The sequence below is a fragment of the Panthera pardus genome, unplaced genomic scaffold (genome assembly GCF_024362965.1).
Source record: "Panthera pardus isolate Hobbes unplaced genomic scaffold, ASM2436296v1 HiC_scaffold_8, whole genome shotgun sequence".
NCBI classification, from domain to species: domain Eukaryota; kingdom Metazoa; phylum Chordata; class Mammalia; order Carnivora; family Felidae; genus Panthera; species Panthera pardus.
In genome coordinates, this window is record NW_026527013.1 from 86,963,844 (window position 1) to 86,988,063 (window position 24,220).

General features: G+C 36.1%; 1 protein-coding gene across 8 annotated transcripts in view; it reads right to left on the reverse strand.

Moving 5' to 3' along the window:
* Positions 1–24,220, reverse strand: part of PCLO (piccolo presynaptic cytomatrix protein) — a 429,470-nt gene that overhangs the window by 184,245 nt on the left and 221,005 nt on the right. The gene's annotated exons all lie outside the window — the stretch shown is intronic.

A 24,220-nucleotide genomic window follows, 5' to 3' on the forward strand; every position in this document is an offset into this window, starting at 1 on the left:
AAGGACCTGAATGTGAGACAGGAAACCATCAAGACCCTAGAGGAGAAAGCAGGAAAAAAACCTCTCTGACCTCAGCTGCAGCAATTTCTTACTTGACACATCCCCAAAGGCAAGGGAATTAAAAACAAAAATGAACTACTGGGACCTCATGAAGATAAAAAGTTTCTGTACTGCCAATGAAACAATCAACAGAACTAAAAGGCAACCAACAGATTGGGAAAAGATATTTGCAAATGACATATCGGACAAAGGGCTAGTATCCAAAATCTTTAAAGAGCTCACCAAACTCCACACCCAAGATACAAAGAATCCAGTGAAGAAATGGACAGAAAACACGCATAGACACTTCTCTAAAGAAGATATCCAGATGGCCAACAGGCACATAAAAAGATGCTCAACATCGCTCCTCGTCAGGGAAATACAAATTGAAGCCACACTCAGATACCACCTCACACCAGTCAGAGTGGCTGAAATGAACAAATCAGGGTATTATAGATGCTGGTGAGGATGTGGAGAAATGGGAACACTCTTGCACTGTTGGTGGGAATGCAAACTGGTACAGCCAGTCTGGAAAACAGTGTGGAGGTTCCTCAAAATATTAAAAATAGATCTACCTTATGAGCCAGCAATAGCACTGCTAGGAATTTACCCAACGGATACAGGAGTGCTGATGCATGGGGGCACTTGTACCCCAATGTTTATAGCAGCACTATCAACAATAGCCAAATTATGGAAAAAGCCTAAATGTCTATCAACTGATGAATGGATATAGAAATTGTGGTTTATATACACAAGGAATACTACTTGGCAATGAGAAAGAATGAAATATGGCCTTTTGCAGCAACGTGGATGGAACTGGAGAATGTTATGCTAAGTGAAATAAGTCATACAGAGAAAAACAAATACCATATGTTTTCACTCTTATGTGGATCCTGAGAAACTTAACAGAAGACCATGGGGGAGGGGAATGAGAAAAAAAAAAAGAGGTTAGAGAGGGAGGGAGCCAAAACACAAGAGACTCTTCAAAACTGAGAACAAATGAGGGTTGGTGGGGGGTGGGAGGGAGGGGATATACCCTCATTTGATGGGTATTGAGAAGGGCACCTGTTGGGATGAGCACTGCATGTTGTATGGAAACCAATTTGACAATAAGTTTCATATTAAAAAAAAAGAAAAATAGAGGAAACAAAAGCAGAAATGACAGTGGGGACTTACTAGCAAAGTTACAGAACTAAAAAAAAAAAAAAAATAAGAGAATACTGTGAACAGTTACATGCCCACAAATTAAATAACCTAGGCAAAATCCAAATGGAGAAATTCTAGAAATATTCAAATTACTAAAACTGAATCAAGAAAAAAATGAAAACATCTGAACAAATCTATAATAAGATCTATAAAAAGAGATTGAATCAGTAAACAAAAATCTCCCAGCCACAATGAAAAGAACCCAGGGTCAGATGGTTTCAAATTCTATCACAAAGAATAATGAACTACAGCCATCCTGAAATGCTTCCCAAAACACAAGAGTAAGCACTTCTTAATTTATTTTATGAAGTATTACCTTGATACCAACATAAGACAAAGATACCAAAGAAAAGAAAACTATAGACCAATATCATATATGAAGATAGATGCAAAATTCTTCAACAAAGTACTACTAAACTAAGTCCAATACAATAGCATGTTAAGAGAATAACCTAGTAAGATTTATCCCAAGACTGCAGTGTGAGATAACATACTACAAGGTGAAAGTCAAAGTGATACAGCATAACCAGAAATTGAAGGAAAGAAACAGTATGATCATTTCAATTGATATAGAAAAAAAATTTTTTTGATAAAATCCATCACGCTTTCATGGTAAAGATACTCACAAAATTAGGAACTGAAGCGAACTTCATTAACATGATAAAGATAATTTATAAGAAAAACCACAGCTAACACCATACTTAATAATGAATGACTTCATGGAGAAAGACTGAATGCTTTTAACCTGAGATCAGGAACAGGATAAGGAAGCCTAGTTTTAACATTGCTATTCTACTTTATATTGGAGGATCTAGCCAGAGAAGTTAGTCAAGACAAATAAATAAAAGGCAAACAAATTGGGAAGGAAGAAGTAAAACAATTCCATTTACAGATGGCATGATTCTACATATAGAAAATACCAAAGAATGCACAAAGAAACTAAGAGCTAATAAGTAAATATAGCAAACTTGCAGGGCACAAGATAAATGGAAAAATGTCAGTGGTGGTTCTATATATACCAGCAAAGACCAATATGAAAAGGAAATCAACAAAGCAATTACATTGATACCAGCATTTAAAGAATACAGTACGTAGGAATAATTTCACCAAAAAGGCAAGACTTATTACTACACTGTTTACTATACTATAAATTAAAAAAAAAAAAAATTGCTGAAAAACAAACAAAAAAAGATAGCTAAATAAATGGAAAGATATCCTATGTTCATGGATTGGAAGACTTATCATAAGGTTAGGATGACAATACTACCCAAAGTGATCAAAAGATTCACTGAAAACCCTATAAAAACCCCAGTGGCCTTCTTTTGCAGAAATAGAAAAGGTGATCATCAAGTTCATATGGAATTTCAAAGAGCCTCCATCAGCCAAAACTATATTTAAAGAGAAAAAACAAATTTGGAGGACCCACACTTTGTTATTTCAGAACAACTTGAAAGCTATAGTAATCAAAACAGTGCGGTACTGGCATAAGAACAAAAATAAATCAATAGTAGAATTGAGAGTGTGGAAATAAACACATCTATGGTTAATTGATTTTTGACAAGGGTTCGAAAGCCATTAATAGGGAAAGAATAATCTGTTCAACAAATGGTGGTATATATCCATATGCAAAAGAATGGAAATGGACACCTACCTTATACCCTATTCAAAACTTAACTCAAAATTGAATGACTACCTAAATAAAAAGCCAAAACCATAAAAGTGTTAATAGAAAACATGGAAATAAATCTTTATGACCTTGGAATTGGCAATGATTGTTAGATATGACATCAAAAGCATGAGCAAAAACAGGAAAAATAGATAAATGAAACTTCATCAAAAATTTCAAACTTCTGTGCATCCAAGGTCATTATTAAGAAAATGAAAAAAAAAAACAAAACTATAGAATGTGGGAAAAACTTGCAAATCATACATGTGATAATAGTCTAGTATCCAGAATATATAAAAAAGACTTGTAACTCAGCAACAAAAAGACAAAAAGCCTAATTAAAAAATGGGCAGAGTGTAGGGAAGATGGTGGCTTAGGAGGACTCTGGGCTCACCGTGCATCCTTCTGATCACTTAGATTCCACCTACACCTGCCTAAATAACCCAGAAAACCGCCAGAGGATTAGCAGAACGGAGTCTCCGGAGCCAAGCGCAGGGGAGAGGCCCACGGAAGAGGGTAGGAAGGGCGGCCAGGCGGTGCGCTCTCCACGGACTGGCGGGAGGGAGCCGGGGCGGAGGGGCGGTCCTCCGGCCAAACAGAGCCCCGAGTCTGTCTTACAAAAGCGGAGGGGAGGAACGGAGTGTGTTCCAACAGCAAGCGCGACTTAGCGTCTGGGAGGTCATAAGTTAACAGCTCTACTCGGAAAACGGGAAGGCTGGAGGACAAAGGGAGGGAGAGCTGCTGAGCCCCCGGAGGACAGAGCTCAGTTTGGTGGGAAACAAAGGCGCTCGCCAGCGCCATCTTCCTCGCCCAACCCCCAGCCAAAATCCCAAAGGGAACCAGTTCCTGCCAGGGAACTTGCTCCCTCCTCGCAAACACCCAACTCTGTGCTTCTGCGGAGCCAAACCTCTGGCAGCGGGTCTGACTCCCTCCCGCTGACACACGGCCCCTCCTGAAGTGGATCACCTAAGGAGAAGCGAGCTAAGCCTGCCCTCCTGCCCCCGTGCACCTTGCCTACCCACCCCAGCTAATACCCCAGATCCCCAGCACCACAAACCTGGCAGTGTGCAAGTAGCCCAGACGGGCCACGCCAACCCACAGGGAATCCCGCCCCTAGAAGAGGGGAAGGAAGAGAAGGCAAACACCAGTCTGACTGTGGCCCCAGCGGTGGGCTGGGGGCAGACATCAGGGCGGACTGCGGCCCCGCCCACCAACTCCAGTTATACACCACAGTACAGGGGAAGTGCCCTGCAGGTCCGCAGCACCACTCCAGGGACTATCCAAAATGACCAAACGGAAGAATTCCCCTTAGAAGAATCTCCAGGAAATAAAAATAGCCAATGAACTGATCAAAAAGGATTTAAATAATATAACAGAAAGTGAATTTAGAATAATAGTCATAAAATTAATCGCTGGGCTTGAAAACAGTATAGAGGACAGCAGAGAATCTCTTGCTACAGAGATCAAGGGACTAAGGAACAGTCATGAGGAGCTGAAAAACGCTTTAAACGAAATGCAAAACAAAATGGAAACGACGACGGCTCGGATTGAAGAGGCAGAGGAGAGAATAGGTGAACTAGAAGATAAAGTTATGGAAAAAGAGGAAGCTGAGAGAAAGAGAGATAAAAAAATCCAGGAGTATGAGGGGAAAATTAGAGAACTAAGTGATACACTAAAAAGAAATAATATATGCATAATTGGTATCCCAGAGGAGGAAGAGAGAGGGAAAGGTGCTGAAGGAGTACTTGAAGAAATTATAGCTGAGAACTTCCCTGAACTGGGGAAGGAAAAAGGCATTGAAATCCAAGAGGCACAGAGAACTCCCTCCAGACGTAACTTGAATCGATCTTCTGCACGACATATCATAGTGAAACTGGCAAAATACAAGGATAAAGAGAAAATTCTGAAAGCAGCAAGGGATAAACATGCCCTCGCATATAAAGGGAGACCTATAAGACTCGTGACTGATCTCTCTTTTGAAACTTGGCAGGCCAGAAAGGATTGGCACGAGATCTTCAGTGTGCTAAACAGAAAAAATATGCAGTCGATAATCCTTTATCCAGCAAGTCTGTCATTTAGAATAGAAGGAGAGACAAAGGTCTTCCCAAACAAACAAAAACTGAAGGAATTTGTCACCACTAAACCAGCCCTACAAGAGATCCTAAGGGGGATCCTGTGAGACAAAGTACCAGAGACATCACTACAAGCATAAAACATACACACATCACAATGACTCTAAACCCGTATCTTTCTATAATAACACTGAATGTAAATGGATTAAATGCGCCAACCAAAAGACATAGGGTATCAGAATGGATAAAAAAACAAGACCCATCTATTTGCTGTCTACAATAGACTCATTTTAGATCTGAGGACACCTTCTGATTGAGAGTGAGGGGATGGAGAACTATCATGCTACTGGAAGCCAAAAGAAAGCTGGAGTAGCCATACTTATATCAGACAAACTAGACTTTAAATTAAAGGCTGTAACATGAGATGAAGAAGGGCATTATATAATAATTACAGGGTCTATCCAACAGGAAGAGCTAAAAATTATAATTGTCTATGCGCCAAATACCGGAGCCCCCAAATAAATAAAACAATTACTCATAAACATAAGCAACTTTATTGATAAGAATGTGGTCATTGCAGGGGACTTTAACACCCCACTTACAGAAATGCATAGATCATCTAGACACATGGTCAATAAAGAAACAAGGGCCCTGAATGATACATTGGATCAGATGGACTTGACACATATATTTAGAACTCTGCATCCCAAAGCAACAGAATATACTTTCTTCTCGAGTGCACATGGAACATTCTCCAAGATAGATCATATACTGGGTCACAAAACAGCCCTTCATGAGTTTACAAGAATTGAAATTATACCATGCATACTTTCAGACCACAATGCTATGAAGCTTGAAATCTACCACAGGAAAAAGTCTGGAAAACCTCCAAAAGCATGGAGGTTAAAGAACACCCTACTAAAGAATGAGTGGGTCAACCAGGCAATTAGAGAAGAAATTAAAAAATATATGGAAACAAACGAAAATGAAAATACAACAATCCAGACGCTTTGGGATGTAGCGAAGGCAGTCCTGAGAGGAAAATACATCGCAATCCAAGCCTATCTCAAGAAACAGGAAAAATCCCAAATACAAAATCTAACAGCACACCTAAAGGAAATAGAAGCAGAACAGCAAAGGCAGCCTAAACCCAGCAGAAGAGAAATAATAAAGATCAGAGCAGAAATAAACAATATAGAATCTAAAAAAACTGTAGAGCAGATCAACGAAACCAAGAGTTGGTTTTTTGAAAAAATTAACAAAATTGGTAAACCTCTTGCCAGGCTTCTCAAAAAGAAAAGGGAGAGGACCCAAATAGATAAAATCATGAATGAAAATGGAATTATTACAACCAATCCCTCAGAGATACAAACAATTATCAGGGAATACTATGAAAAATTATATGCCAACAAATTGGACAACCTGGAAGAAATGGACAAATTCCTAAACACCCACACGCTTCCAAAACTCAATCAGGAGGAAATAGAAAGCTTGAACAGACCCATAACCAGCGAAGAAATTGAATCGGTTATCAAAAATCTCCCAACAAATAAGAGTCCAGGACCAGATGGCTTCCCAGGGGAGTTCTACCAGACGTTTAAAGCAGAGATAATACCTATCCTTGTCAAGCTATTCCAAGAAATAGAAAGGGAAGGAAAACTTCCAGACTCATTCTATGAAGCCAGTATTACTTTGATTCCTAAACCAGACAGAGACCCAGTAAAAAAAGAGAACTACAGGCCAATATCCCTGATGAATATGGATGCAAAAATTCTCAATAAGATACTAGCAAATCGAATTCAATAGCATATAAAAAGAATTATTCACCATGATCAAGTGGGATTCATTCCTGGGATGCAGGGCTGGTTCAACATTCGCAAATCAATCAACGTGATACATCACATTAATAATAATAAAAAAAAGAACCATATGATCCTGTCAATCGATGCAGAAAAGGCCTTTGACAAAATCCAGCACCCTTTCTTAATAAAAACCCTTGAGAAAGTCGGGATAGAAGGAACATACTTACACATCATAAAAGCCATTTATGAAAAGCCCACAGCTAATATCATTCTCAATGGGGAAAAACTGAGAGCTTTTTCCCTGAGATCAGGAACACGACAGGGATGCCCACTCTCACCGCTGTTGTTTAACATAGCGTTGGAAGTTCTAGCATCAGCAATCAGACAACAAAAGGAAATCAAAGGCATCAAAATTGGCAAAGATGAAGTCAAGCTTTCGCTTTTTGCAGATGACATGATATTATACATGGAAAATCCGATAGACTCCACTAAAAGTCTGCTAGAGCTGATACATGAATTCAGCAAAGTTGCAGGATACAAAATCAATGTACAGAAATCAGTTGCATTCTTATACACTAACAATGAAGCAACAGAAAGACAAATAAAGAAACTTATCCCATTCACAATTGCACCAAGAAGCATAAAATACCTAGGAATAAATCTAACCAAAGATGTAAAAGATCTGTATGCTGAAAACTATAGAAAGCTTATGAAGGTATTGAAGAAGATATAAAGAAATGGAAAGACATTCCCTGCTCATGGATTGGAAGAATAAATATTGTCAAAATGTCAATAATACCCAAAGCTATCTACACATTCAATGCAATCCCAATCAAAATTGCACCAGCATTCTTCTCGAAACTAGAACAAGCAATCCTAAAATTCATATGGAAGCACAAAAGGCCCCGAATAGCCAAAGTAATTTTGAAGAAGAAGACCAAAGCAGGAGGCATCACAATCCCAGACTTTAGCCTATACTACAAAGCTGTCATCATCAAGACAGCATGGTATTGGCACAAAAACAGACACATAGACCAATGGAATAGAATAGAAACCCCAGAACTAGACCCACAAACGTATGGCCAACTCATCTTTGACAAAGCAGGAAAGAACATCCAATGGAAAAAAGACAGTCTCTTTAACAAATGGTGCTGGGAGAACTGGACAGCAACATGCAGAAGGTTGAAACTAGACCACTTTCTCACACCATTCACAAAAATAAATTTAAAATGGATAAAGGACCTGAATGTGAGACAGGAAACCATCAAAACCCTAGAGGAGAAAGCAGGAAAAGACCTCTCTGACCTCAGCCGTAGCAATCTCTTACTCGACACAGCCCCAAAGGCAAGGGAATTAAAAGCAAAAGTGAATTACTGGGACCTTATGAAGATAAAAAGCTTCTGCACAGCAAAGGAAACAACCAACAAAACTAAAAGGCAACCAACGGAATGGGAAAAGATATTTGCAAATGACATATCGGACAAAGGGCTAGTATTCAAAATTTATAAAGAGCTCACCAAACTCCACACCCGAAAAACAAATAACCCAGTGAAGAAATGGGCAGAAAACATGAATAGACACTTCTCTAAAGAAGACATCCGGATGGCCAACAGGCACATGAAAAGATGTTCAATGTCGCTCCTTATCAGGGAAATACAAATCAAAACCACACTCAGATATCACCTCATGCAAGTCAGAGTGGCCAAAATGAACAAATCAGGAGACTATAGATGCTGGAGAGGATGTGGAGAAACGGGAACCCTCTTGCACTGTTGGTGGGAATGCAAATTGGTGCAGCCGCTCTGGAAAGCAGTGTGGAGTTTCCTCAGAAAATTAAAAATAGACCTACCCTATGACCCAGCAATAGCACTGCTAGGAATTTACCCAAGGGATACAGGGGTACTGATGCATAGGGGCACTTGTACCCCAATGTTTATAGCAGCACTCTCAACAATAGCCAAACTATGGAAAGAGCCTAAATGTCCATCAACTGATGAATGGATAAAGAAATTGTGGTTTATATACACAATGGAATACTACGTGGCAATGAGAAAGAATGAAATATGGCCTTTTGTAGCAACGTGGATGGAACTGGAGAGTGTGATGCTAAGTGAAATAAGCCATACAGAGAAAGACAGATATCATAGGGTTTCACTCTTATGTGGATCCTGAGAAACTTAACAGAAACCCATGGGGGAGGGGAAGGAAAAAAAAAAAAAAAGAGGTTAGAGTGGGAGAGAGCCAAAGCATAAGAGACAGTTAAAAACTGAGAACAAACTGAGGGTTGATGAGGGGTGGGAGGGAAGGGAGGGTGGATGATGGGTATTGAGGAGGGCACCTTTTGGGATGAGCACTGGGTGTTGTATGGAAACCAATTTGACAATAAATTTCATGTATTGAAAAAAAAAATGGGCAAAAAATTTGAACAGTCATTTCTCCATATAAGAAATACAAATGACTAAGTACATGAAAAGATGCTCAATATCATTGGTCATTAGCAAATTAAAATGATAGTGAGATACTAATTCATATCTACTAGGATGGAAATGATAATGATGATAAATGGATAATAATATTGGAAGGATAAAGAAATATTAGAACTTTCATAAAGTCCTGATGGGAATACAAAATGTTCTACCTACTGTGGAAAATAGTTTGATAATTCCTTATAAAGTTAAATATGGAATTACCATATGACCCAGCAATTCCACTCCTAGGTGTATAGCTAAAAGAACTGAAAACAGGTACTCAAACAAATATCCGTGCATTAATGGTCAGTGCAGTACTGTTTTAATAGTCAAAATGTAGAAACAACCCCAATATCCGTAAACAGATTAATGAAAAAAACAAACTGTGGCATACATAATCCAGGATAATTTAGACATAAAACATTGACACATACTACAAACCAAATGACCCTGGAAAACATTATTTGAGGTGAAAGAAGTTAGAGACAAAAGGTTATTACATGATTATGTGCAGAGCAGGTAAAACCATACAGATAGAAAACAAACAGGTGGTTGCACAAGTTGAAGGGAAGAAGGAAGAGACAGTATGTGCTTAATAGACAAGGACAGGTAAGGAGGTAATGTTTGGTTTGATTACAAGTTGTTGGTACTGGATAGAGGTCCTGGTTGCACAATTTTGTGTATGCAAAATGCCACTAAATCATTAACTTTTAAATGGTTAATTTTATGTTATGCAAATTTCACCTCATTTTAAAAAAACAGGATATATTATTACTCCCCAAATTCTGAGATATGAACAAAATCTAAACACGTTTTAAAACAAGTAAAACAGTTTTACTTCTGGGGAGCCTGGGTGGCTCAGTTGGTCTGACTCTTGATTTCGGTCAGGTCATGATTTCATGTTTTTGTGAGATTGAGCCCCACATTGGGCTCTTCTCTAACCTCACAGAGGCTGCTTGGGATTCTCTCTGTCCCTTTTTCTCTGCCCCTTCCCTGCTCATGTGTGTGCTTGTCTCTCCCAAAATAAACACTTAATTTTTTTTTTTTTACTTCTGGAATGTATATGTTTTTGTTAAAATTATGTTTTAAAGTTGTAGTTCATGGTAGTGGCTATAATCTAGCTATAATTTTCTGCATTTGCAAAAAACAAAAACAAACTATGCCTCATTTTATAATAAACTGAACCGGCCACATTTTTTTTTTTATGTGTCTGTATTATTTCTATAGTAGAAAATCAAAATCTTCAACCTTCTAAACTGCATCAACTCCCTGAACCACTCAAAAGATTTTGTATAGTTAATTAGAATATGATAAAATGTACTTCTCACATGAGTAATTAGGCTCTGATATGCTTTTGGAAACTTTGTCTAATTTTGGCAATAGCATTCCATTGCATATTTGATATGCTCAATGCTAGGTGAGTGTGAAAAAAAATGACAGTTTTTCCTTTTTCTCAATTTTTACAAATTTAAACCAGCCACACTGTTACTTAGGGACAAATAGACTCCATTGTTTGCAATTAACCAGCGGCACCCAAACTTTGCTTTCATGTTTCAGTAACAAAATATTATACACGCTGAAGGATACATTACAGTGTGGCCAGATAATTTATTGAAAACTTCCATTGTGTTTTGTTTTTCCTGCTGTAAGAGATCAGAATAATGAGAGGTATTCTACTTTCTTAATCATATGAACATAGGTCTGTGTCATATTCAAGATCTGAGAGCTTTGCGAGGGACCATTTGAGTTATAGAGTCCATCCAAACAAAGTTAACCCCTTTATCTGTACAGACACATTTAAATTCTAGTTGGACAGCAATGCCAATGATAAGGACTTTTAAGAAACATGGCCTTGGAAATCACATAAGGCCCTGATTTGCCAAGCTTGACATATAAACAGAAGAGAGGTTGTCTTTAAGGATCTATGGAGGCTTAGACTGTGACAAAACCATCAGTGAATAATATATGTGATTAATTTGCTTTAAAGGATTAAAGAAATATGACACTTTGATACTTCAGTGTTATAAAGTCACATGTTTACTACAAGAGTATAAAGATTAAAGTGAAACTAAAGATAATGGTTTCAGAAGTAAGACAATTATATTTCTAAATTCTGTATTTTCATTAGAAAGACACAGTGCGGTGTAAGAATACAGTTATACTTCTTAACTAGTGTTCATTTAACATTACGTTTCCTTGACTATTTTCCTAGGAGAAAAGAAAATGCTTAAAGGTACTGATGACCTCCATTTTCTCTTCCTTAAATCTTCCACTGTCGTCATTATTGCCAAGTTTAAAACTGCTCTTTCTGTAGTTACTGCTTGAAAAATGTATTACAGCAGCGAAACATATTCTGCTTATACACTCTTATGTAGGCAAAAAGAAGGCTTGATGGCCAGTAAGCATAAAGAGAAACAAAGAAGTAACTTAAAAGCATGGACATAACCTAAAGGCTATGAAAACTTGATAGTTTAAGAAAGTAACAGATCAGAACACTGGAAGATGAACACAGATACCTCTCACTTTCTCAATTAATTTAAAATTTTTTTGATGTTTTATTTATTTATTTTTGAGAGACAGTGTGTGTGCAAGCAGAGGAGGGGTAGAGAGAGACAGAGACCAAGAATTTGAAGCAGGCTCCAGGCTCTGAGCCGCAGAGTCCTACACAGGGCTTGAACTCACAGACTGTGAGATCATGACCTCAGCCAAAGTCAGTCGCTTAACAGATGAGCCACCCAGGCACCCCTCTCATTTAGCTTTTACCTGGTGCTTCCGAACTAGCACACTGGATGCTAGGACTCATGATCTACCACTGATTCCTTCTTCAAGGTAAAGCATCATTTACAGCTGTACCAGGCCACGCTGAGATAATGACAATATTCCCTCATCAGAAAATGTTACACGGGTTATGCAGACTGTCTGAAGTAGAATAATAAAGTTAATAAAATATTTCAAGGATTAACATGAAAACTTATCCTAAAACAGAAACACAATTTAAAAAATAAAAAAAAGTTCCCCTCTTTCCTTTCAGCAGCCTTTTCTTTGTACGCTTGCATGCTGACTATGGTACTACGGCTGCCTGCGAATTATTCCATTTTGATAATAATTATTGATCCGCAAAGAGAGATTGTAGTGACCTCCAAGGCTTCTATAAAATATTTCCCAATTGGCAATCTTTCACCACTAAAAAATTAACTTGATTTCACATGGTGTAAGGTGTAAATCTCTAATTATGCTACATTTCTGCACATGGTGCACTGGAATTATGATTGCTTACTTATGTGCTACGTTTTCCAGAGCACTGAATCATTACCAATTTAAGGGACGATTCAATAACTATCTATCAACAGTCACAGAAAACATAATGACCATTTTAATAGTGGTGGAGAGTGTCTACTAAATTATCTTGGGATAATAAAGATATTTTATGTTTAGACTCTTTAAAACCACAAAATCACAGAAATCTCTGGTGTTTCTTGTTTCTCTCTCACTGATTGATTACCCGTCCTGGGGCCTACTACACAACCTTCCTTGGAACATGAGATTAAAATAGTTCAGCTGGTTTTTATCTATATATGTTTGCAACGATTTAAGTATGTATTTTTCATAAGCCCAAATCATGTGACATTGCTCCCCACAAATTAAAGAACATATTTTCCTTGGACAGTACTTGACCATGGCCCTCATTCCACATAAACTGCTGGATCATTTGATTAGAAGACAACACTATAGATAAGTGACAAAAGAAGGCAGTTAATTTTTTTAAAAAATGGCAAGGATTATTTTATTCAGTCTTCTAGAAGATAAAGTTCCTGGGCTCATATAAATATGACAATATATTTACTAAATATTTAGTAGACATTTTAAGAGGTTCACTTATCTTTCCAATTCTCAATTCTACACGTTCAATTGCATGAAAATAAAGGTATATGTGGATGGGTGTTTAGATGATTTCCCAGATGGATAATTAATGAAACCCAAGCTTAGTGAGTATTGTTCATTTGAGGGAGCATTTATAGGCATCACATCCTGCCATAAAGGGGAGAACTGAAAAACCACCAACAAAGATTTTTCAAAATATAACATCGCTTTTTCTGTTACAAACATTTGTTGCTTTAATACCTATGACACTCTGAAGAAATTTATGCACATTTATTCCCATCAAAAGTAAAATTCATATTGTGAAGTCAAGTCTTTCACAAAGTATTATGAAATTCTCCGCAATTAGCACTAATTAGTACTTGAAGCAGAGATTTCATATCGAGGTTCAAAGAAGTAAATGACTAAGCCATACTAGCAGCTTCTATGCCTGGAGACAGCTCTGTGATTAGGGCGGAGCTTTATCAAACAAAATAAAACAAAACAAAAGCCAATGGGGACTCTGCTTGTTCCTGTCATCTAAAATATGGTCCAGACTACTAAGAGTAATTAACTCATGTAGCTAAAACAACTTAATACAGAACCCAAACAATTTTTGTATATGCATAATTTTTCTTAAACATATTTAATCATTCACTTGAGGAGAAAGGAGGAGTAACAAGTGTAATCACCTTCTATTAAAAACTTCTATTTCTACTAAATTTGTATTCCCTCAAGAGGGTTATTTACTGTTCTTCATAAAGCTAAGCTTTTACTTGCCATTTCACAAAAATTTTTCAACCAAAAAAATTCTGCAAAAGTAGTTCTATAATATCCAGATTAATGATTTCTTATACTATTTTTAATTTCAATCCCTTGCAACTTATTCTTGAGGTAAAAATAAGATAGATTTAAAAATCCTTTTGTTGGGGAACCCTCTTGCACTATTGATGGGAATGCAAATTGGTGCAGCCACTCTGAAAAACAGTGTGGAGTTTCCTCAAAAGATTAAAAACAGAACTACCCTATGATCAGCAATTGTGCTAGTAGAAATTTACCCAAAGGATACAGGAGTGCTTATTTGAAGGGCCACATGCACCCCAATGTTTATAGCACTGCTATCAAATTATGGAAAGATCCCAAATGTCCACCAAGTGATGAATGGATTAAGAAGATATAGTGTGTATGTATGTGTACACACACACACACACACACGCACACACACACACACACTGGAATACTACTTGGCAATGAAGAAGAATGAAATGTTGCCATTTGCAACAACGTGGATGGAACTAGACGGTATTATGTTAAGTGAAATAGGTTAGTCAGAGAAAGACAGAGATCATATAATTTCACTTATATGTGGAATCTGAGAAACTTAACATATGATCATAGGGGAAGGGTAGGAAAAATAAGATAAAAACAGAGAGGGAAACAAACCATAAGAGACTCTTAAATACAGAGAACAAACTGAGGGTTGATTGGGGTAGGGAAAACGGGTAATAGCATTAAGGAGGGCACTTGTTGGGATGAGCACTGTGTATTGCATGTAAGTGGTGAGTCAATGGAATCTACTCCTGAAGCCAAGACTACACCGTATGTTAGCTAACTTGAGAATAAATAAAATAAAATAAGTTAATTAATTAAAATCCCTTTGTTGTTTATAGCTTCAGGCTACATTAGCTGAGGTAGTTCATTTAAAATCCATTTACCTCAGCACATTTGTTCTAAAGTTCTCTCCTAATTCAAACTCTTCACATAATTCAAGACATAGAACAGTACCAATGAGAAAACCCTACTAAATCTAGGACCTCATTTGATGCAAATGGAATTAATCTAGGCTGAGTGTGGGGGTGCAAAGAACGCTGAGCTGGATTTGAGATTCCTCATTTTAAACTGTGATATAAAAGACACATATAGCCTGCAGAAAATAAGTGGTTTGGATCTTAACCAAGCAACTGCAATATGAAAATATTTTATTAGTTCTATGAGACCACAAAAGCATTAGGTATTTTATGTGTGAATGTATATTGTATATATGCATGTATATGCCTACATGCCTATTATAAATGTATACAGTAGTCCTCCCTGATCCATGGGAGACATGTTCCAAGAACCTCAGTGGATTCCTAAATCATGGATAGTACCGAACCCTATATATTGTTTTTTCCTATACTTACATATCTGTGATAAAGTTGAATTTATAAATTAGAATAAGAGATTAACTATAGTAATAAATTAGAACAATTATAATATACTATAATAAAAGTTACATGAATGTGGTCTCTTCTCCCTCTACCTCAAAATATCTCACTATATTTATTCTTCTTCTTCTTGTGATAATGCTAGATGGTAAAACGCCTACATGATGGGATGAAGTGAGGTGAATGTCAGGCATTGTGATTTTCCGCGTTAAGCTGCTACTGGCCATCTGACAATACCACAGAAGGGGGATCATCTACTTCCAGACTGTGGTTGACTACAGTAACTGAAGCCATGGAAAGCAAAACCACGGATATTTTGATGTTGCATATGACGATAAGAAAATGTCACACAAGTACTAAAGTCCATTGTGCTGCCTCTCAATACCTTATGCCTCAAAGTATAAGTCGACTTTTCCAAATTTTGTAATATAATCATTTTAGTGGTTTCCTAATTATTTTTCAATAAGAGCCAATGCAGATTAGATAATCTTAAATAATTAGTAATTTTAAGAAATATATACAAATCTTCAAAGGTGCATGTGTGTATGTTAGGAGGGGATGTATTTGGGAGATTATACATGTAGCTTCATTGGACGGTCAGTTAGAAGTCACACAACTGTTCAAAAGAGAAAGTGTAGTGAATTGATAAGAAAATAATACTATGCCCCCAAATCAAATAATCCAGTGAAGAAATGGGCAAAAGACATAAAGAGACACTCTTCCAAAGAAGACATTCAGGTTGCTAACAGATATGAAAAGATGCTCAACATCACCCATCTTCAGGGAAATACAAATCAAAACCACAATGAGATACCACCTCACACCTGTGAGAGAGGCTACAATGAACAACTCAGGAACAACAGATGTTGGCGAGGATGTGGAGAAAGAGGAGCATTTTGGCACTGCTGGTGGGAATGCAAACTGGTCCATTCACTCTGGACAACAGTATGGAGGTTCATTAAAAAATTAAAAATCAAACTACCCTATGACCCAGCAATTGCACTACCAGGTATTTGTACAAAAGATACAAAAATGCTGATTCCAAGGGGTACATTCACCCCAATGTTTACAGCAGCAGTATCAACAATAGCCAAATTATGGAAAGAGCCCAAATGTCCATCAACTGATGAATGGATAAAGAAGATGTGGTGTGTGTGTAGATAGATAGATAGATAGATAGATAGATAGGTAGATAGATAGTGGAATATTACTTGGCAATCAAAATGAATGAAATCTTGCTGTTTGCAACAACATGGATGGAAGTAGAAGGTATTATGCTAAGCAAAATAAGTCAGAGAAAGATAAACATATGATTTCACTCATATGTGTAATTTAAGAAACAAAACATGAACACAGGGGAAGGGAAGGAAAAATAAAACAAAAACAGAGAGGGAGACAAAACATAAGAGACTCTTAAATACAGAGAACAAACTGAGGGTTGATGGGGGGGGGGGTGTGGGAGAGAGGAAAATGGGTGATGGGCATTGAGGAGGGCACTTGTTGGGATGAGTACCGGGATTGTATGTAAGTGATGAACCACGGAATCTACCCCCAAAACCAAGAGCACACTTTACACACTGTATGTTAGTCAGTTTGACAATAATTATATTTAAAAAATAATAAAATAAAAAGTTCTATAAAACTGTAAAAATAAATGAATGAATGAATGAATGAATGAATAAATAAATAAATAAATAAATAAAAATTCTAAAAAAAGAAAGAAACTAATACTATGGGGCACCTGGGTGGCTCAGTTGGTCAAATGTTTGACTCTTGATTTCGGCTCATGGTCTCTAAGCATGGAAGCCTGCTTAGGATTCTCTCTTTCTCCCTTATTCTCTGCACCTCTCCTGCTTGTGCTGTGTCTCTCAAAACAAACATAAAAAAACAAAACCAAAACCAAAACCTAATACTATGATAATACACTTAGGAAGCTAATTAATGTTAAATAATGTTCTATGTTTTTAAACTGCATCAGTAACAATCAATGCTCTATTAATTCATAGCCCCTGTGTGTTAAACCGGCATGTCCAAATAGTTAAGTGTTACATTTTTTAGCACAGGTCTCTCAGTGAACATTAGAATCATAAATCTGTTTCTTTTAATTATGCTCATTTGCATATATTTAAATGCAGATGTCTAGTTAAAGATAATATGAATGATTTTTTTCTTCTTCAGTCTAAAAAGTTGTGTTTTAAAATTAATCCTTACATATTGACTGTAGCAATGTTAACGAATTAGCACTAAATTGAAGAGATCAACTTAAAACCTTTCTGGTTTTCACTCAGTGTGTACATATACACGTATATATATGTATATATATGTATACATACATATATAAAATACAACATAATATGTATAACATATAATGTAATATATGTGTTTATATAATATTTACAATATATGTACATACATTAGTTTTTATTTTTAGAAACTAATAATTCTCATAAATTATTTTACTGCCATTTATTTTGAAAAACACTTTAAAATAGTATTTTCTATTTCAATTTTAAAGCACCTATATTTTCAAATGCAGGATTTTAATCATAAAAAAGTATCATAAAAAATATATTAATAATAAAGAGCTATAGAAAGAATAATTATGATTTACAAAGCCAATCTTAAATATATGACTAATCTTTACTGACATACATAAATACCACCATTATAAAACAGGTAATTTCATCAAAATTTTAACAGGCTGATTTACTTTGTTTTTCAAAAGAGTAATAAAAAGCAATCCCTAATAAATATTAATTTTCAAAACATAGTAGGCCATCCTAGTCATTATTTCTTAATTCTGCATGTTCTGAGAGAAATAAAATTGATAGAAATAAAATTTTTCACTTTAGGTTATGGAAATTACTTTCAGAAATACATATTAAAGAGTTCCAAAAATCTTAAAAATAGCTATCAAAACAGCAGTCAATGAAGCAAAACATATTCTTGTTAAAATCAGCTCATGAATACCATCTGGTTTGCAATAGGATCCTGGTTTGAAGTCTAGGATAAAAGGATTTTAGGGGTGCCTGGGTGGCTCAGTTGGTTGAGTGTCTGACTCTTGATTTCAGTTGCATGATCTCACAGTCATGGGATCGAGTTCCGTATAGGGCTCTGTGCTGGTTGTGTAGAACCTGAGTGGCATTCTTTCTCTCCCTCTCTCTTTGCCCTTCCTTCCCTCTCTCTTTCTCTCTCTCAAAATAAATAAACTTTAAAAAAAATTAATAAAGAGTTTGCTTTATTATTCAAAAAGCTCTGTATTTGTTCAATAAGTCTAAGAGTAGGAAACAACAGCTTTAATACTCTATGTATTTTTAAGGCATACAGAGGTGATAATATTTTAAATGTAGCTTATTTTTAGTGTAAAAAGTGGTATATATCATCACTGACAAAACATGTGCTACTTCTGCAATACATATCTTTTTTAAAAGAAATAATTTAAAATGTTAATTTTTAAGATCAAGAAATCTTTGAGTGAATTAGATCCCTTGTAGCTGCAAACAAATCCTATGAATTCACAATGCTATTTCTCCCAGTGGATGTCACTTTCTCCCCTGATTTTGTAGAGGACATGCTATATTAATCTTGCATCCTGAAGTAATTGATCATCTGAGGTAATGATGTAAATCGGTCTCTTTGTATATAAGAAAGATAAAAGGCATGAGGAACACATTTTGGTGCTCTGGTTTATTTACCCAGAAAAGTAAATTTAAAATGGTTATAGAGCAGAGGAATCCACTTTCTAGAGAAGCAGCATTATATATTCCATGAAATAAGAAAGCCACATAATTACTAGGATATTTGAGAATTATTTGTATCAACCCATAAAGTAAAGCTCTTTAATGACAGTTGGTAAACTTGTGCTGAAGAAATAGAGATATTGCTAAATGTCTACCTGACAAAAGGAACTCAACACTACTGGATATCTATAGTTGCCAGACTTTGTGATGGGAAGGTAGTGAATGTCACTTCATTTAATCATTACAGATAGATATTTGTTCATTCCACATCATTTTCCACCTTTTTTTTTTTTTTTTTTTTTTTTTTTTACTATTTGGCTCCCATTAAGCATTCTAATTGAAGAAGTATTCTACTAATAAAAGTGAGAAAATCATTGTGTACATAGTACCTTTCATTAGAAAGCATACTTCTTCCCTTGCTCTTTCTAAATTGTGATGAAAAGAAATAATTATCAAGTTGTGTCTAAGTAGTCAGCTTAACCCCTTGGAAGCAATAAATTTTGACTTTGTTTTTGTTATATCTCTTGACAATTTTCCCAAGGAACAAACTGAAGGACTTAAGAAAAAAGGTAGTAATTTTCTTCCATCTATATTCAAAGTTAAAAATTTTCATTTGTAAAGGGAATTCAGCTACAAGGTAAAACTTTTTCATTACACAGAAGTTATCAAAAAACAGATTTTGGCTTTGGAGCTATGACTTTGATATGAGAATGATGGGGTCTGGAAAATGGAAGAATGTCTTACAGACATTGGGGAACATTACATAACTCAATAAAATTATCTCAGATAACTCCCTGCTTCAGTTATGCATGCTGTACACATTATTTTGTGATTTTTATGTTAATTAGTGCTAATTTTAATAAATTGAATATACAGGACATTGTAGGGGTTAGCCTGAACTCAAAGTGCCATTGAAACACTAACTAGACACTAACGATCCTTCTGCCTTAGAACTCCTATGTCAAAGATGTGATCCAAGTTCCAAGATGGAAAAACCATATGTGAATTAAAGGATCTTATGCCACACACAGGTGAATTCCAAAAGGGTGGGAATAAAATGAAATTTAAATCTCCAGGAAAGAAGATTCATTCTTTCTCTTTTTCTTTCTTTCTTTCTTTCTTTCTTTCTTTCTTTCTTTCTATTTCTTTCTTTTTTTTCTTTCTTTCTATCTATCTACCTATCTATCTACCTATCGTGTATGAGGGGGAAAGGGGCAGAGGGAGAGAGAGAATTTAAGGAGGCTCCAAACTCAAAACAAAGCACGCATGAAATGGGGCTCAATCCCACAACCCTAGGATCATGACCCAAATTGAAATCAAGAGTTGGATGCGCAGTCAACTAAGACACACAGGTGCCTCAGGAAAATTTTACCCATAAGGAAGAATTCTGTAATAACTAAAGTGCTCCAAAAAGTTTCTGAGACAGTTACTAAGGAAAAAAAAAATGAGTATGGAAAGATGACCAAAAGTCAACCAACCAAGCAAAAACAGTCCACATTTGTCTGTGAACAAACAAAATGTACAGTATAGTGCTTCAATACATATTACGAGCTGAAATGTGTCTCTCCCCCCTCCCCCGACCACACATAAAAAAAGTATGTTGGTGTACTAATCCCTAACACCTCAGAATGTGAAACTATTCAGACACAGAGCCTTTACGGAGGTAGTCAAATTATAACTGAGTCACTGATGCGGAACCTAATCTAGAGGACTGGTGTCCTTATGAAGAAAGGAAATTTGGACAAAGAGATGGACAGAGAAGGAAGACAAGGTGAAAATACAGGGATACCGCTATCTACAAGACAAGGAATGACAGAGGCTAGGAGAAGCTGGGAGAGCGGCCTGGAAGAGCCCTCAGAAGGAACCAACCCTGTTAATACCTTGATTTTGGACTTTTAGCCTCTAGAACTGAAACAATAAATTTCCCTTTTCTTAAGCCATCCAGTGTGTGGTACTTTGTTCTGAGAAACCTAGCAAACTAATACAGTTCATGGGCAAGAAGAGCAAAATGATCCCAGTCAAGCATGAACTCTGCCCCTTGAGTCACCTTGTACCTTTAGAGCTTACCACAGTGTCTGAAAAAGAGCAAAGAGTGAGTGACTGAGATAATGGGTGAATGAAAGCAAGAATACATTTAAAAATGAATAAACCTAACTGAGGGATTTAAATCAGAATTGTAGGTAGAGCAGAGGAAATGACAAGATAAAAAGACCAAGCATGGTCCTGAATTAGTAAGAAAAATCAGATAATGGCGAGTTTTTTTAAGAGACTAATAGAAAACAAGAACTGTGAAGTTCAGAGGCTAATATTCTAATTCTGACCAGATCACTGGTTTATTAAGGAACAATGATAAAGGCACTAATCTACTCTGGGTTTTGTTCTTCATCTGTAAGGTAAATGGACTGCCTAATAGCTGAATACCATTCAACTTGTTCAGTGTGTCTGCCAGATGTGTTACCCAAAGATAAACAAAGTGGAAGTCACACTTTAAGTAAAGGGGGTATCATTTTATGTTATCAACAGGACTGGCTAGGATGGGTCTAGATTGTGGCAATGAAAAAGTAAGTGACCAGAGTCTTTTAATACATGTCTTGGCCCATTGCTTTTATGCTTATACTTCTCCCTTTAATACATTTATTCAATAAATATTGAGTGTCTATTTTGTGCCAGGCATTGTTCTAGGCACTTGGGACTAGCGAGCTACAATCAATGCAAAACTCCTGTTCTTGCAGAGGTGAGGTTCTACTGGAGAAGAAAGATTATATTTGATTAAATAAACATTCTATTAATAAACATTATATAAAATTTAAATATATTCAAATGTATAATTATTTAAATAAAGTAAATATATCTTAAATAAATATATATTATATATGTGTATAATTCAGAGGATGCATAATGGGGATTTATGGTGATATGAAGATTTATTTAGAGAATAAGGTAAGGAGAGCCTCTCTATGGAAGTAAAACTTAAGCAGAAACCTGTACACAGGCATGAGCCAGACAAAGATGGAGGAGAGGGAGATCCCAACACAGGTCCAGGATGGGGAGGAGATTAGCAAGGTCAGTGGTAGCAGCAGAGGAAGAGGAGGGGGCTAATGTGAGGAGTGACTGAGGAGGTTGTGAGACAGGCAGAGAAGAGATCATAAGGGTCCATGTACAGAAATTTTTAATATATTCCAAATTTGATGAGGATCTGCTGGAGAGTTTAAGCTGTGGAGTGTGTGCCACAATCTGTCATACATTTTAGAAAATCAATTTAGGTGCAGTTTAGAGAATTGGCTGTAAAGAAGGCAAGAGTGGAGGGAGTCCAGGGACTAGATAAGAGTGTAAAGAGTTAAAAAAAAAAAAAAAAAAAAAAAAAAGATGCTGGTTTTGGTCTAATCACCTGATAGCCAATGGGAAGTAAATCCAAACTCTAACTCAGAAAATTAGAGTCCCTCTGACATGTTCCTTGCTACTTTTCCAGTTTCACTTACAGTTAAACTCTTCCTCTTCCTCTTTGCTTTATGTTTGGTCATCAGACTGAACGTTTACATATTGTGTTTCCTCTGTTTGGAAGGGCCTCCAGTTTTCTTCTCATGGTTCAACAGAGATTTCACCTTCACATTCCAGAACCTCCTCTGTGAAACATATCCTGACACTTCCAGAAAAGGAGATCTTTCCACAGAACCTCATAGAGAATAGAACTTCTCTTTCATGCTATATTATATTATGCTATTTTATGCTGTGTTGTCTCAATGGCAACTGAAATGTGTGATTCATTTCAACTTTACTAGTCTGAGAAAATTAACAGTATGTAAATTAATGAGCTAAACTTCTTAACCCTATGTCACTATGAATATCACTTAGAAGATTATTCTTTTCGGTACAACTGAAATCCATACTTACAATTAAGAAATTAATTTAGCTTTTAAACAGACTGAAAGCATATCTAGAAATGGGCAAAGAAACAAATTATAAAATTCACATAAGAGAATCAAAGTGTCTAAAGTGCCAAAAACATTGCCTGTATATAAAATGGTCTACTCTGTGCTGGAAATAAGGCAGTATCTTTCAGTTGGTATACAATTATTCCATGTTAAAGCACTGAGTTCAGCCAATTAGAAAAAGGAACCATTGAACTATGTTTCAAGGCTCAATACATCTAGGAATTTTCAGGCTCAGAAATTATTTAGTATTTCTACCCAACTTCTTTTATGATTAGATAGTTAATCAGTATCAGTACCTATAACACAACTCACATAACTCATTTTATCTTTCATTTCACATTTCCAAATCTGAAGTGAATACTCTGGGGAAAAAATACGGACAACTTCAATCTCTTCTCTGAGTTCATATGAATTAAGGGTACTGGGCCATATATTAAGTTAATGATCAATACATCAACTGGAAATCTACAGTATTCTGTAATGATGTAATTCTACAGTATTAAAGTACTGTCAAAAACCACATTTTCTAAGTTTTCCAAGAAACTAGTTAGGCGAATTTATATGCCACTGCTAGAAAAATAAATACCTACACATAGAGCAGAATTGAGAATCACTTCTCACAATAGATATAATTCTAGAAAGAAAGCCATACAAAAAATAATTCTCTGTAAATTGAATGAAATCTCAATGCATTAGTGGTTTCCTGACTTAACAGCTAATGACCTCTGTCCCCCCACATGAAGACATTTTTATTTTTAGGATATACTGTTTCAAAAAATACGTAATAACAAAATGTCACTATGAAACTAGAAAACAGACATGAATTTTTAATTTTTAAATATCCCTATCGAGATGTCTCTTTACCTATGAACAGAGTGACTGTCATGCTTAACGGCATATTTTTCAGTCCATGGCCAATGTTTAAGGCCGGTGGAAATGTAGCAATATCTCAGAAAAACCCATTCAGAAGCTTTGGGATTTGAAGACCTGAAGTTCAGAAACCAGTAAATTAATGGAACTTTTAATGTGAACATAAATCCTGTCTTAAATTGAAGTATCGTATTTATCAACAGCCTTCTAAAGAGTTATATATTAAATTTTTAGAGTAGAATAAACTTTTAATAGCTGATGATTAACATCTCTTATTAGCTCAGCTAGAGAGATCTTTACAAATGTGTCCAACATATCTGTATACTTTTTCCTTTGAAGCATACTCATATATTTTTAAAT